Raw genomic sequence first — 14591 nt, 5'->3', positions numbered from 1 at the left:
AACCATACCAGATGTTCCTGCTTTATTGAAAAAAAAATGATTCCTATGAAGCTTCCATTTACAATTTTGATTTATATTACAGAGGTCTATCTATTATTTGATAAAGCAGAGACTTCCAAAATATTATTTTATTGCGTAAGAAATATTAAAAAGTATTCAATACTTATGCATCCTGTCTAGATATAATTTAAAAAAAAAAAAAAGAGAGAAAGAAGGATTTGTCCAATAAAATGTTTGGCAAAGCCAAAGTCTGAATTTTTTCCTTTTTTGTTTTAGCTTGGGATATGAATTTACAGTCGACTTGTCTGAAGTGCATAAATTCAACAACATGGTAATTGGTTTACTACACGGAAACTGGAGGCTCTGACCTTGCCAAGAATTTTTACTGTGTAAATTCTTCACTTTTCTCACATTCAAAAAGGCCATAAAAGCCATAATTCTGAAAACAGGTCTCAGTGAACAAAATCTCAGCCCTGCCTCAGGGTGAGGAGACCCACACGATGTGGGTGCAGAGCAGGTCCCACTGTAAAAGGGGTTGTTAGTCCAGGCTCATCACTCTAAGGTATTTATGGCCTTAATACAGTCCCCATACTTTGCTTTCTGTTAGAAATGCTTAGACTTCCATCTCATAAAAGGATGAGTGCTCTCAAATCTGATTTTCTTCTGTTGCTGATGCAGAATCAGACCCTGAAACCTACTTACTTTATAACAAATTTATTTTATTTGGGTTTATTGCAATGAATGGGAGAAGATGGGATCGGCTGCCAAACTTCCAAACGCAGGGTACAACACCTCTCTGCTCTTCAGGTCTGTGTCACCAGCTGGGCTATGAAATACCTTCTGAGGAGGGACAGGGAAAGGACAGCCCTCCAGAGCAAGACAGGGACAGAGGTGGCCAGGAGCACTTGGAATCTGGATTCAGGTCCAGAACAAACATTGATCTGCTTTTTTGTCCTTGCTCCTTTGTCCAAAAGGAGACCTTTTGCTGCTGGTTTGCAAGAGAAGCAGTTCAGAAACATCTTCTGAATTGTTTTCTGGGAAAAAAAACCAAAAAAGGTGTATTGGGTTTGCATGGCCAGGCCTGTTTCCTGACTGCACTGCAGGTGTATGGTCCATGCAGGACATAAGGGGAGCTATCTACTCTACCCGACACTGGTAAACTGAGAACAGTGGATAAGAAGGCTGAGGTACTCAACAACCTTTTTTGCCTCATTCTTCAATGGCAGCCTCTCTTCCCACACCTCTCACATGGGTGGACTGCAAGATGGGGGCCAGAGGAGCAAAGAGATTCCCACTGTAAGAGAAGATCAGGTTCATGACCACCTGAGGAACCTGAATGTACATAAATCCATGGAACCTTACGAGGTGCATCCCTGAGGGAATTGGCTGATGTAGCTGCCAAGCCACTCTCCGTGATATTCAAAACTCACAGCAGTCAGGTGAAGTTCCAGGTGACTAGAAAAAGGAAAATATTGTACCCATCTTTTAAAATGGTAGAACGGAGGACTCTGGGAGCTGTCAACTTGTGGGAGAGACTCGATCCCATCCTTGAAGCAAAAACCTGTCTCTTGACATGTGGACCATTTAGCTCAGAGGAGAGAGAGGCCATTGCACCAGCAGTCATCAGTTAATAGCAGTATAAACCACCAGTCCCTGGTGCATCTTGTGTGTCCAGTGACAAAGTGGCTCCAATAACACGCTTGTCACCTCCACTGGAAGAACCCACCATCCTTTTGTTGCTGCAAGCCCAGTGCTCCTTTGTTTCTGCCAATCTCTTGTCTTTTGATCTCCTATCCAGGTGACACTGGAATAACCGAACTCCCCAACACGGAACGTGTCAGACCCAGCAGGTCAGGATTCAGTTCCAGCAGGTGAGTCCGTGGGGAGGAGGGCAGCTATTTTACCATGAATTTCCATATATCTGGAAGTCAAAATAAAAATGAAAATGTCTTACAACCTACAGGGATCTACTGAAAAGGGAATTCAGGAATGGAGCGCATTTGGAAAGCCCATTCCTGGCATGGAGAATCCTTGCTCTTGTCATCCCTTGAGCATCACATCCCCACTGAGCCCAGCCCAGGTGTCTGAGCTCTTTCCTCGCTCAGTGCTTGAAGGGCCTTTGGGCGACCACCCAACAAACCCGAGATAACCCATCAGGTTTGAGGCAGGAGGCTGGAGTACTTTCAATTATTTTCCTCTCAGTAAACGTGATAACAAAATGTCAGCCCAACAGTTATGGGTTCGGCCTGTTCCCTTGCAGATTTCAGCTTTTTTCCCATGGGTGTTATTGATTACGAGGAGCTGACAAAAGCATGTGCCTAAGATTTCTTTTTTTGTCAGCTTAGCTATTTCCAAAGGGAAAAATTTTGCATAGTATGATATTTTTAAAGAGAAACCAAAACAGTTCTTACAAAGGTGAGCTTATTTTTAGAAGGAAATATACAAAACAACAAAAACCAGCAAGAAGATGTTTTATGTTATAAGCTTGGGAATGATAATTTTCAGTCACACATTCATTTACAAGACTTAACCCGGAGATTTAGTGACACTTTGCCATATGCCCAGTGTTTGAGCTGTTGATTGGGGAATATCCATGTCCAGCCCAGCTCCTAACATCCACCACAGGGAGCTGTCCTGGAGAGGCTCCGCAGTGGCCACCAGGTCTCGGTGCTTCATTGCTCAAGAACACACAGACACACATCATATCCCAAAGTAACCAATACTCTTGACAAAATTGCCCAGAGCAGCAACTCCTTCTGGAGGTGGGAAGATGAGGACAGGGCTGCCCCATGCATCTACCCCACGATGGCATATCCATGCGGGAAGAGCCTCCCTGCAACACTGGGGCTGGAGCCAGCACTGGCTCTGTCCCCCTTCTCCCTCCTTGGGGGCACACAGTGAGGACATGGGAGAGGAGGACCAGCTGTGGCGACGGCCTTTGCATCCTCGCACAGGTGATGCCTGCGTGTTTCCATGCAGGGGAATTTTGCAAAAAATTTTTGGGTCCATGTCAGCTTTTGGTATCTCGAACTTGCTGGTAGCAGTGAGTTCAAGGCTGAGCTCTGCCCACATGTGAAAGGCTTTGTTTCAAACCTGCCACCTGCAACAAAGTGTTGATGAAGGGTTGGCTAAAACCACAACCAAAGTTCCAAGCCTGCCCCCTCCCCAGGCCTAGGGCATCCAAAAGGCCCTGGGATCCAGATGTGGGCAGGCCTGAGCCTGCTGGACCTTGCAGGACCTCAAGCAGGCAGGTCACACACAGCCTGTTGCTTTCCTGGAGCAAGGGAGTTCACACTCCCTTTGAGTAATCAGATCTCACCAGTTTTAAATACATAGCTTTTTACTGGTTGGGGGTGTGGAGGAGAGGTTTCGGTTTGTCTGAATATCAGGGAGTGGATGTGTTCTGTATGTAGCATTGAGCGTTACACCAGAAATCAGTCCAGAAGGATGTCGTCTGAATCCCTTATTTGCGGATTTACCATACGCAATTGGTCTTAATTGGAGTCTGGGCACTCTGTGAGCGCCAGCGAGTGCGGATGAAAAGCTCCATATACATATGCATGCGTGTGTATTCATCTGTGTGGGCAGAGGAGGAACATGCTCAGCATTGCTTATTGCTTCCTTCCCCATTCAGAGGCTGGCTCCGACCAGGAGCAGGACCTGGATTCTGCCGCCTCGTCCCACGGCAGCCCCGACACGTGCACACGCACTCCCACAATGGGCAAGCGGCACAATGAGCTGTGCACTGCGGGGTGGCTGCCCAAATGGTTGCAAAGACCCTGCTGGCTGTGGAAAAGGGCATCAAAGGAAGCGGGCTGGGCTCACAGGCAGCGGAAAACAGGACTGTATTCTTCAGATAATTTATTTGCAATGAATAATTCAGCTAGCTTTTGCTGGGAAGCTGGATTAAATACAGAGCATTAGGCACACTGAGAGCCCCCAATAAAGGGTGCTATTCACTCCTAGCACAAAGGAATATTATTTACTATCATTAATTAACTTCCACACAAAGCCACAGCCATTTCTTTAGGTTCTGAGAAAGAATAAGAGGAGAATGTGAGCACAGAGCTGCTGTAATTTCCCTTTGGTTTCCTCTCTCCCTGCAGACACACACTGGCTGCAGGCTGAGCTTTGCTCCCTACAACATTTTTGGCAATACTGTCCCTGTGCTGATGCACAGGCAGGTCGCTTGTTGCAGCGGGGATGGATGGATGGATGGATGGATGGATGGATGGATGGATGAGCTGAACTCGCCGGCCCCGGCCCTGATGCCGGGCTGTGCGGGGGTCCCGCCCGCAGCGCTGGGCTTGGCGCTGCCCCAGCCCTGGCTGGTGGCCGTGGGGCAGCGCCCAGGCCGCCAGCGCGGATGCAGAAGCCTGGTGGATGATATAAACTGGCATTCCCCGCGCTCCTGCAGCTTAAGGGATTCAGACTGCTCCGAATAAAGCCTAAGGAGGCAGAGAGGCGTTTGCCTTTGGGAAATGGGTTAAGGGTCTGGATGCTCCATCTACCTAGTGAGAGCATTTTTTAGATTTAATGAACCTCTGTGCTAATTAGTTCTCTGAAGTGTCTGCTTTGAAATACCAAGCTTTAGGATAAGCAGAAATGCAAATTCTTGGCAATTATTATTGCTGCTGCAGTAGCGACTACAGAGCAGCTCTTTGCAAGCAAAAAGGGAGATAGGGGGCTTGCGCTGGGTGGTTACAAAGCTTGTTTTCATCTGTTACATTGTGCTCCTGGCAAGTGGTGGTGTAGATCACACAAAAGGCTGGGTGGAGATTCTTGGTCAAAATATTTTTCTGCTGGAAGACAAGGGTTTAAGTTACACTGGAATATTTCATAAATACACATCAATTTTTTTTTTCCTGTTTAAATAGTGCTGAAGCCCTGTTCTCTTTATCCATGAAAGTCCACATTTTCTTCTGACATTTTAGATGAAAAAGGCAAAATGAAATTCTACATCAGTTCTTGCTTCAATGAATGACATACTTCTAGAAATATCAAGAAAAGAAGTCAGAAAATTAATGTCTCAAGTGGAATTAGAGGTTCCATTTGATTCCATGTGATTTCCCTCTACTTTTTTGTTTGCTGAGAAACCTTTAGGTCTTTGCAGCCCAAGAGATCTATTGAGAGAAGGATGTGGGGTGGCTGAGCAAGGAACAGCGCTGTCAGCAATCCCACAGAGCTGCACCAACCACCTCAGTCTGAGCCTGGAGACAGACCCCTGGCAGAGGGCAGGATGTGGGGTAGAATTAATTGTCTTGACAGTGGCTGGTACTGGGCTGTGTTTTGGATTTGTGCTGAACAGAGTGCTGATAATACAGAGATGTTTTTGTTATTGCTGAGCAGGGCTTGCACAGAGCCAAGGCCTTTTCTGCTTCTGTACTGCCGGGCTGGGGAGGGGGCTGGGGATGCACGGGAGGTTGGGAGGAGACACAGCCAGGACAGGTGACCCCAACTGACCCAAGGGATGTTCCAGACCATGTGACATCATGCTCAGTGTAGAAACTGGGGGGAGAAGGAGGAAGGGGGGATGTTTGCAGTGATGGCGTTTGTCTTCCCAAGTCACCATTGCATGTGATGGGTCCCTGCTCTCCTGGGGATGGCTGAACACCTGCCTGCACAAGGGAAGCAGTGAATTAATCCCTTGTTTTACTTTGCTTATGTGCATGGCTTCTGCTTTCCCTATTAAACTGTCTTTATCCCAACCCATGAGTTTTTCCATCTCTTACCCCTCCGATCCTCTCCCCGATCCCACTGTTGGGGCAGTGAGCGAGCGGCTGCGTGGGGCTTGGCAGCTGGCTGGGGCTACACCATGACAGAGATGTGGCACAGGTGTTGTGCCACATAGGTCTAGGCAGGAGCCTAAGTGGTTCTCTAGGATTTAGGTGCCTTTAGGTGGAATTTGTGTTAAATCCCATTTTAGGTGGGATTTAGAAGGACCAGCTCTAGCCATGGCTACCTCTATTTGAAGTGCACTGACAGGCAGTCACAAACCTGCTAGATATGACCTCAGTGTAGTGGGGTAATGTGGGAGGGGGTTGGTGCATTGCACATCCCAGAGGCTGCCTGAAGCCAGAGGTGCCTTTGGCAGAAGCCTTGAACCCCACCCTCTGGCAGCAGCAGCCAGCACTCACCTTGTGATCCCTGCTTTGGGCTGCCAAGGGCACTGCTGTGTGTTCATGGGCCCTTTGAACCCCTCAAGCTGCCCTTCCCTTGGTCTTGCAGAAGTAAGAGCAAGGTGTGGTGGGGAGAGGAGAATTTCACACAGAGAACCTGGCACAAAGCAAGAGTCGAGTTTTCTCATATTGGTCCTTTCTGTTCCCATAGAAGAGCTCTATCGTCCCATCAAGCTTCTGAGACAGGGAACAAGCTGTGATTTTTAAAAGTAATTGCCCGTGGGAGATATCAATTCTATTTTTATCCTTCCCTGTAACAAAAGCTTTTCAATAATGTCCTCACCACTTATCAGCATTACCCATTAAATACATTTAAATAACACAGTTTCTGTACTACCCTTTTAACTTCCTGCTTGCCTCTTGATATTTGGCCCAAGAAATAAATGCCACATTTCTGTTTCCAACACTATTGTATTTATACACTTTCAGGACACCTTCCAAAGATCATCTCCTAAGACAGAAAGACACTCTGCTGTGGACTGTCCTAACCTGAAAAGCAAGAAAGCAGCACACACACACTCAACCCAGAGATCAATTGAACATGCACACGGTAAAAAATAAGAGGTTATGAGTCAATTTGAGCTTCAAATTCCATTTGAACAACAAAGATTAGGTAGAGAGGATGCATGAAGCCATTTGGTTGCATAGTTCTTGACAAAACTGGATTTAGCAAATATTTTGAGCATAGAGCTCTATCAAATATAGACCCTAAACCACACACAGCAAACACCCAGTGAGCAGAAAGAACTGTCATGAAGCACTGGGCTAGACCTAAGATGACTGTCAACCTTCATCAAACCCCCCCAAACAATTTAAAAAACCCCAAAAACCCCTGCCTCCACAAATCATGGGGAAAGAAATGAACCATAAAGGCTCCTCAGATCACCCCTTATCCTATGTTCCTATTACGGGCTTGGCCAGACAGAAGTGCCTTGGTGGTGACAGGGCTGTCATTGTGCCCTGGCACTGCCCCTGAGACACAGGCTCCCACAAGGGGCCAACGAGGCAGGGCAGTGCAGGCAGGGAGTGGGCACACAGCCCTGGGAGCAGAGGTGCACCATATCAAACTCCCTTCATACTAAAACAGCCCAAGACCCACAAATGGAGAGATTAAAAGTCAACCCTTCAGCAGTGGGAAACGGACCTAAGGGTTTGCACCTTCTGAGGCACAGCATGGAAGTTCCTTACCCATGATGAATCACAAAAAAAAATCCTTGGATGCAGAGCCAGGGGTCTCTAACCCTCCCACTAAAAATGTCTCTAACCCTCCCACTCTAATTTCCTTAATTTCCTAAGACAAATGATAGCATCTGAGTATTTACATTCTCTGTGCAGACTGATGGGAAAACAAAAAGATCATAAAGATTTCTCCCAAGATCATAAAGATTTCTCCTCCTTCTGGGTATATGTTGAAAAATGTTGACTAATTACAACCTAGTTGGAAGATCATACCTAAAAATAACTTTTCTTAGACCTACATTGTTTTTTTTTTACCTACAACCTCTGTGGCCCTCCAGGCACGCCCCACCCATCCCGATCTCAAACAAGAGCCTAATGGAGGCAGATCTTGCTGAAGCACGTACCATGGGTCATGGGTCATGTTCAATCAAAATGCTTTTATGGAAACTCTTTGGGTAAAAACTAAATGACCATTACTCACCAAACCTGACTAACTGGGAGAGCTGCTAAAGAGCCAGAAGAATGCAGTAACCCACAAGAGATGTGCATTCACAGCACTCCACTTCTGGCTCTCAGCTTCTGATTCTGAAGGGATCCATCCACTTTCAAAAGGTAAAACTTCAAAGAGAAATTCATGATTATTTCAGATACTAAATATTATGGACTCCATGAACTTGGCTATTTTTCTAACTGAGTGGTTTCCTAACAGTTACTATTTTTCCTTCTCAGCCTTCATCTCTGAAGAGCTTTCTCTGGATTTTTTTCTTTTGCTAGGAGAACAGTTTTGCCTTCTAAACCCACTTATCCCCATGGTGGTTACTCAGCTCATGCCAGAGTAGGACACATTGGGTTCACATATGTCACACCAGAAGATCTACACTAAGAAAAACCTTTGAACTTCAACTGAATCCTTGTTCCTGGGATTTAGATTTATGAAAAACAGCAGTAAAGCTGCTTTTATAGGCCATTGAGAAAATGTCTTGTGTGGGCAATACTCCTGGTATCATACTTGAGTGAAAAAAAATTGTTAAGAACAAATGGTTTATAATGTACCATGAATTATTTAACAAATTAAACCAATAAAGTCTGTGAAAACACACCAAATTTCAGTACAATCAATTTCCTCAAAAATCAGAACAAGTTCAGCAACAAACTTATCAGATGCACTAGAAATTTTATGCCACAAACTTACCAGGTGCACAGAGTTTATGCAGCTGCCTAATCAAATGCACTGAGGGCTGAAATAGGTGATCCCTGAATGTTCCTTCTAACCCTAACAGTTCTGAGATTGGGTGACTCCCCAGGCAGATATCTGGGGTTTATAGCCTTCTGTCTATCATTTTGAAATATAATGCAATGTTAGAAAAGACCTTTTAGATCCTGTGCTACAGAGAGATAATTTCAGTATTTACCAGACTTGGAAAATATTTACCAGAATTAAATGGTATCATGTGCCAACCAGAAGTGATTTTCTGCACATGCATTTTAAATTAACTGCTTCACTGAAGAGCATGTGTAAAGAGCAATACAAAAGGAAAAATATTCAGATTTCACACTTTGTTTTTCAAGAAAAAAATAATTAGAAAAAATCAGCAGTTTATTTCACATTTTCCACAAGAAAATAAAAATGGTAATTGTGAAAATATTGTAGCCTGAAATTCAGTTTGGAAGTAAAAAATCTCCCAGCCAGGACCTGGAGAAGTTGTCAGGAATGGGGATTTTTTTCAAAAGCCCTAATACCAAGGTTATGAAATTAGGAAAAGAGCACTTTGACATTACAGATGGCCTCAGAGCCATGGATAACTTGGGAGAAAAAGCAGAAGCAGGTCCCAGGCTTCTGCTGCTTCACCTTTTCAGAAGAAATGATGGTAATGTTTCTAAGGAGCACATCCAAGTCAGCAGCACTAGAAGGGAGAGCCGTGCCTGGCGGAGGCAGCGTACGGAGGCCGCAGTGCCAGGTGGAGCTGTTCAGATGCGAGGTTTGTGTGCAGTCACCAGTTAAATTGTCTCCTGCTCTCTGCTCAGCCACCCAACGCAGCTCCAGCACTTTGCAACAAGAGCTTTGGCAAAATCCACGCAGCAGAGACCTGAGGTTTTCTGGCTTTGCATGGCTCTGGGAGTGTCTGCTCCACAAATTCAGTTGGGCAGCTCCTCCATGGCCACCGAGCTGCGTGTTAGCGTCGTGCAGGGTGAAGCCCTGGGTTCACCTGCAGCTCCTGGGCATGGAAGAGGGGCCACAGCCAGTGATGTGGCACTGGAGCCAGGAGCTGCTCCTGCTCCACTTTCCTATTTACTCTGGTAGCTCCTGGAGAGCTTGTGTTTCTACCAGCAGTTTACCCCACTGCGATTCCAGGCATCACGGTCCTCTTACTTGGAAAGTAAGAGAAAGAGGAAGAATTTCATTACTACTGAAATGAGCAGAGCTTGCTTTCAACGTGAATGTTGACTTGTGTGTTATAAAGAAAACTTTTGCAGCATATCTGATGTCTCTCTGACAAAGGAACACCATAAAAAGGACATAAACTGAGCAGAAGAAAAACCTAACAAATGAACCCACTGAGTGAGTGGAAGTCATGAGAAGCTGCAGTCAATGGAGTGGGAGGCAAACAGTCAATAAATCAGGGGCTCTCCTGCAGAAGCAGCATAGGAAGTAACAGCAGAGAGGGCTGGGAGCTCAGTGCATGCACCAGTGGGGCCTGGCCAAGTGGTTTGCTTTTATTTCTAAATATTCAGTGTGCTCTGGAAGGAATATTGTGGTTTGCACTTTTGAAACAGTACTGTGACTTGTGTCAAATGCAATTTGCTTAAACATTTTTGCTAAACCAAAACATACCAGCCTGTTTATTTTGGAGAGATGAGGAGCAAGTGACAAGGATTGGCAAAGGGTCTTTTTCTTTCCTCCATGGATTTGGGTCAAGTGTTTACAGATTCAGACCTGCTGTCAGAGCAGCATCCACCCAAATTTTCTGGCAGGAATGAAATCCTTAAATAATGTGGGTCTCCATCCAGGCTTGAAGGTGACCACGGGTTTACAGCAAAAGGACCTTCCCGTGTATTTTTGAGTGCACTCCAGATTTGAAGGAGCTAAAAAATTCATATTGGTCTGGTAAACATCATCTAATTGCAGAAAACACAAACTGCTGCCTGTGTCTGCATCAGTCAGGTCCTGGGTCAGTTGCACTTGCACAGGTTACACTTGCAGTCAAGCTCACTTCAGGCTCTGAGCTTATTTTTCATTCACTGGCAAAAATATTGGGGGAAATTATTTTGCCAGAGAGTAAGAATTTCTGGCACTTGACCCTCAGGGGAATGTTGATGTTTCAAATTTCCCATGATCTAGAGCCATTATGGAGGCTCTTCAGCTGGAAGGAAGTAGAAATGGATTTTAAGGTATTATATATGGTGGCTTTATGGTAACCCAGGAGCAGCCCAGTGCTGGCAGCACTGATTAGCCAGTTACATAAGCAGTGAAATACCATAGCAAATACCTGGTGGTTACTCTGTACTTTTATTATAAGAATTAACTCCCATTCCCCAGTAATTGGCTTTCCCCCTTCATTTCTGTGTGCTGCTGTAAAGGTCTCTGATGTCCTGTCCCTCCTTTAGGAATTTTTGCCTCCAAAAGTAAGTACTATAACAGCCAACTCAGAAGCTAGGTCTTTCCTGACCTTTTTAACCAAATACTTGATAAAAGGCAAAATAGTAGAGAATAAAGACCAGTGATGAGGTATTTAATTAAGATAGTTTTTAATGTGAAGCTCTCGTTCAATGCTCAGATACAGGCTGTTCAAGTTGGAAGTACACTCTCTGTATACATCACTCAGCAGAGGGAGATCCCAGTCTGCTGAGCTTCCCTGCCAGGACAACATTCACCCTCAGGGCAGCTCTGCTGTGCTTCCCAGACCTCTGCCTCAGAGACTCCTGTGCTGCCCTTCTCCTTGAAGGACAGCCCCAGAGGGGCAGGAAACTTCAAGACAAGGGACATTGATTGTTTTTATTTCTCCATGCCAGGACAGAACATGTTTTTCCTGATTTTCCCATGAAAATCCAAAGGCTGTGATGATCCTAACAACTCAATTAGGCTGGAAGAAAAAACCAAAAAGTGCTGAAATCTGAAGTAGAGACTCTCCTGCTCCAGCCATCCCCTGCTGTGCTCCCTCCTGACAGTCATCAGTCCCTGGAATTGAACCACAGCCTGAACGAGCTTCCCTATCACTCTGAGCTACCACGTTCCTTGTCTCTGTGACACCATTTGTTTTCTTTTACAGCTATTTTCATCTATTGTTAAACATTCCTCTGAGGTGACACCTTCTCCCTTAATCTGCAGCCAAAACCCGTTGCTTGCTCCCTGGGTGGGGTATGTCCTGGATCCGAGAAGCTGCAGCTGCATCACTGTGATCTTGTGTTCCCTCTCCCTCTCTTTCTCCCTTCCAGTCAGAGTTTTCTAGGAAGGGAATGCCATTGTTCCAAGCCATTCCCAGTAAAGCCTGTGAGCACTCACCATATCAAAAGCTGGTGCTGGCTTACCCATGCAAAGCAGGGCTGTTCCTCGAAGAAGGGTAAAACGAAAATGAGCTGCTAACCTGCCCCTAAGTCTACTCAGATGCACTTGGATGGAGAAAAAACATCCAACTTATCCGGATATTTGTTTGATCCAAAACTGGATCCTTAAGGAGAGATTTTTGATCAAACACATCCTGAAGGAGGAATGCCGTCTATGGCCTGGTATTTCCTTCAGTGAGATGGCAGACTTCTCCAAATCCAGAGATTTCAGACGACCAGCTGCCAGCGGCAGTTTGCTGCCAGCGGGAGGAAAACCAATTCAGCCATAGCTGCAAGCAGGTACAGCTGCCACAGGGGCTTGCAGACTTCCCTGGAGTATCTGGAAGAGGTTACTTAACACGGCAGCAGCGTCCCCGGTTGCTACCACTTCCCATGTGTAATCCATGCCCTCCTGCCTGCCGCAGTGCTGGAGAAGGCAGGAGCACGAATGTCCCACGCTGAATAGTGTTAGGTTACGTGACTGGCGGATCACTGCCACCACGACACGGGAGCAGACGCAGCGGGGCAGGCAGGGGAACCCCCCCATGGCCCCACCAGAGCCGGCTGAGCCCCTGGCGGGCCTGCTCCCAGGACTGTCACGGGGAGGAGCTCCCCAGCAGCGCACAGCCGAAGGTGTTGGTGCCTGCGGGGCTGGGGCTCACGCGGCAGATGGCTGGCTGCGTGTCCGTGCATCTGTGTGTCCGGGCGTACACGCCCAGCCTTGCCGCCGCGGCAGCAACAGCGCTTTGCGCTCCCTTCCCCGCCAGGGCCGCCCGAGGCGGCCGCACAGCGAGCGGCTCCCGGCAGGGCGGTGCCTGAGCGGGGCGCTCCCACACGGCAGCTCCCACGCGCGGGTTTTAATTCCTGTAGCGCTGTGCTGCACGGATTTACCACCTGGGGTCAGCACCAGCCGGGGGAATGTCGGGAACACGCGCACTCGGAAAGAGGCAGAAGCGGGACAGCTCCGCTGTACCTGAGCGGACCCAAGAAAGGTCGCACCAAGCCTGTTCCAAACCCGTTTTATCCTCTCTCATCTCTCGCAGATGCGAGGGACGCGCCCTAGTGCCGGCTCGGGGGACGAGGCACCGCGCTGTGGAGGTGGGTAGGCGCAGGGAACATGACGCCGGCTGGACAGAGGTAACCTGACACAGGGAAGCACAGGGGCAGTGTGAATGCATGGAAAAACCTTTTCCTGGGATGAAGGGAACTTCCAGAACTCTGAAGGGCAGCCGCAGAGACGCTTGGCCAAGCACAATAAACCAACAGCTTTTTGATGAAGAGTTGAAGCTGCAAATACTAAACCACTGCTGGCGAGAAATTACTCTTTTAAAGACATTTTGAAATCTGGACTACTTCACATCAAAAACCCCTGGTTAACTCCATAAAAAGCAAGTGGTGGCCAGTAGATTAGAAAGTAAATCTCAGGGTTACTTTTCATGCCATCATTTACACTTGTAATGCCTGTTTATGGATGTGCCCCTTGTCACTCTCCTGGCAGCACAACGGGGAGAGAAAGCACCAAGGCACTGCAGGCCACAGCAGCACATGGACCTACACAGCCACAGCCCCTGCCACAATGCAGGAAATTCCTACTCTTTCATCTTTTCAGAGCACTTGAGGAGAAATCAGCTCAAGCAGCTGCACTCTTCCCAATGTTTTCTACTACTTGGTAACTCAGTGACTCAGCTTGAGCATCTCTTCTCCTCCTTTAAAGAATTATTTCTCCTTTTTTCTCCCGAGGAGTAAGGATTTTTTTGTATACCCTATTTTTGTATACTACATTGTCCCTTGCAAGGGCAAAATACAGGCTGTAGGAAATCTCCTCTCCACTCTAGCCTGGACCTGCAAGCAGGACAAGCACTGCCTTGTCACTGCAGCTTTTTCGGACATGGCCTTTTCAACCTGCCTCCAACTGGGATGTGAATTAGGTTTGGACATGGCTGTGTTAAATCTTTTGGAACCCCATAGCAAAAAATAATGAAATTTCAAGATTTAGTTTTTGTCTGAGAAGCCACCAACTGCCTACAGAACTTGCCTTTTTTCTCTCTCACGACAGCTTGCAGTCCAGATAATGGGAACTATTCCTGACATAGCAAGATGGGGTGGTGTGAAAATGCGAGGCACACCCTTTTTTCCCCTTCAGACACCACACAAACACCCAAATATCACACAGGTGGGACTGCGGGCTTGGGCCTGACTGCAGTTTGAAGGGGTGGAGGGAAGGGACACAGTCTAGAGCCACAGACAAGCTCCTCTCCACTCTTGAAAAGGCAGAGGGATGTTTTTGGCCTTGTTCACAAACAACCCAATCCAAAGGACCTTTTTACCCACAAGCAACAGAAGACAAGTGTAACCCACCACTCCCCCAATGCTTATGAAGTAAAAAGTCTGTACCAGCCCCAGACTTTGAGTATGCTTCTAAAGTTTAGTTTGCGACACAAAGGAAACAACGTCAGTTTTGATTTGCTCCTCATTTTTGAGGGGGGGGAGAGAGAAGAAACCCACTCACCCCATCTTTTAGCAGAGCAAGGAATGGTTTTAGAAAGCAAATTACCTGTAATTTTTATTTGGACAGGGAAGTAAATATGTATTCAACTAATACTGATATTATAATTGTGTGTCACTGCACAAGAATTCATACTTACACTTAAACGTGCACCTTTAATGGGTAAGTTCCATTTTTCACCCAGA

Source organism: Corvus hawaiiensis, chromosome 2, assembly GCF_020740725.1.
Source record: "Corvus hawaiiensis isolate bCorHaw1 chromosome 2, bCorHaw1.pri.cur, whole genome shotgun sequence".
NCBI classification, from domain to species: Eukaryota; Metazoa; Chordata; class Aves; order Passeriformes; family Corvidae; genus Corvus; species Corvus hawaiiensis.
This window is presented reverse-complemented; position numbering follows the sequence as displayed.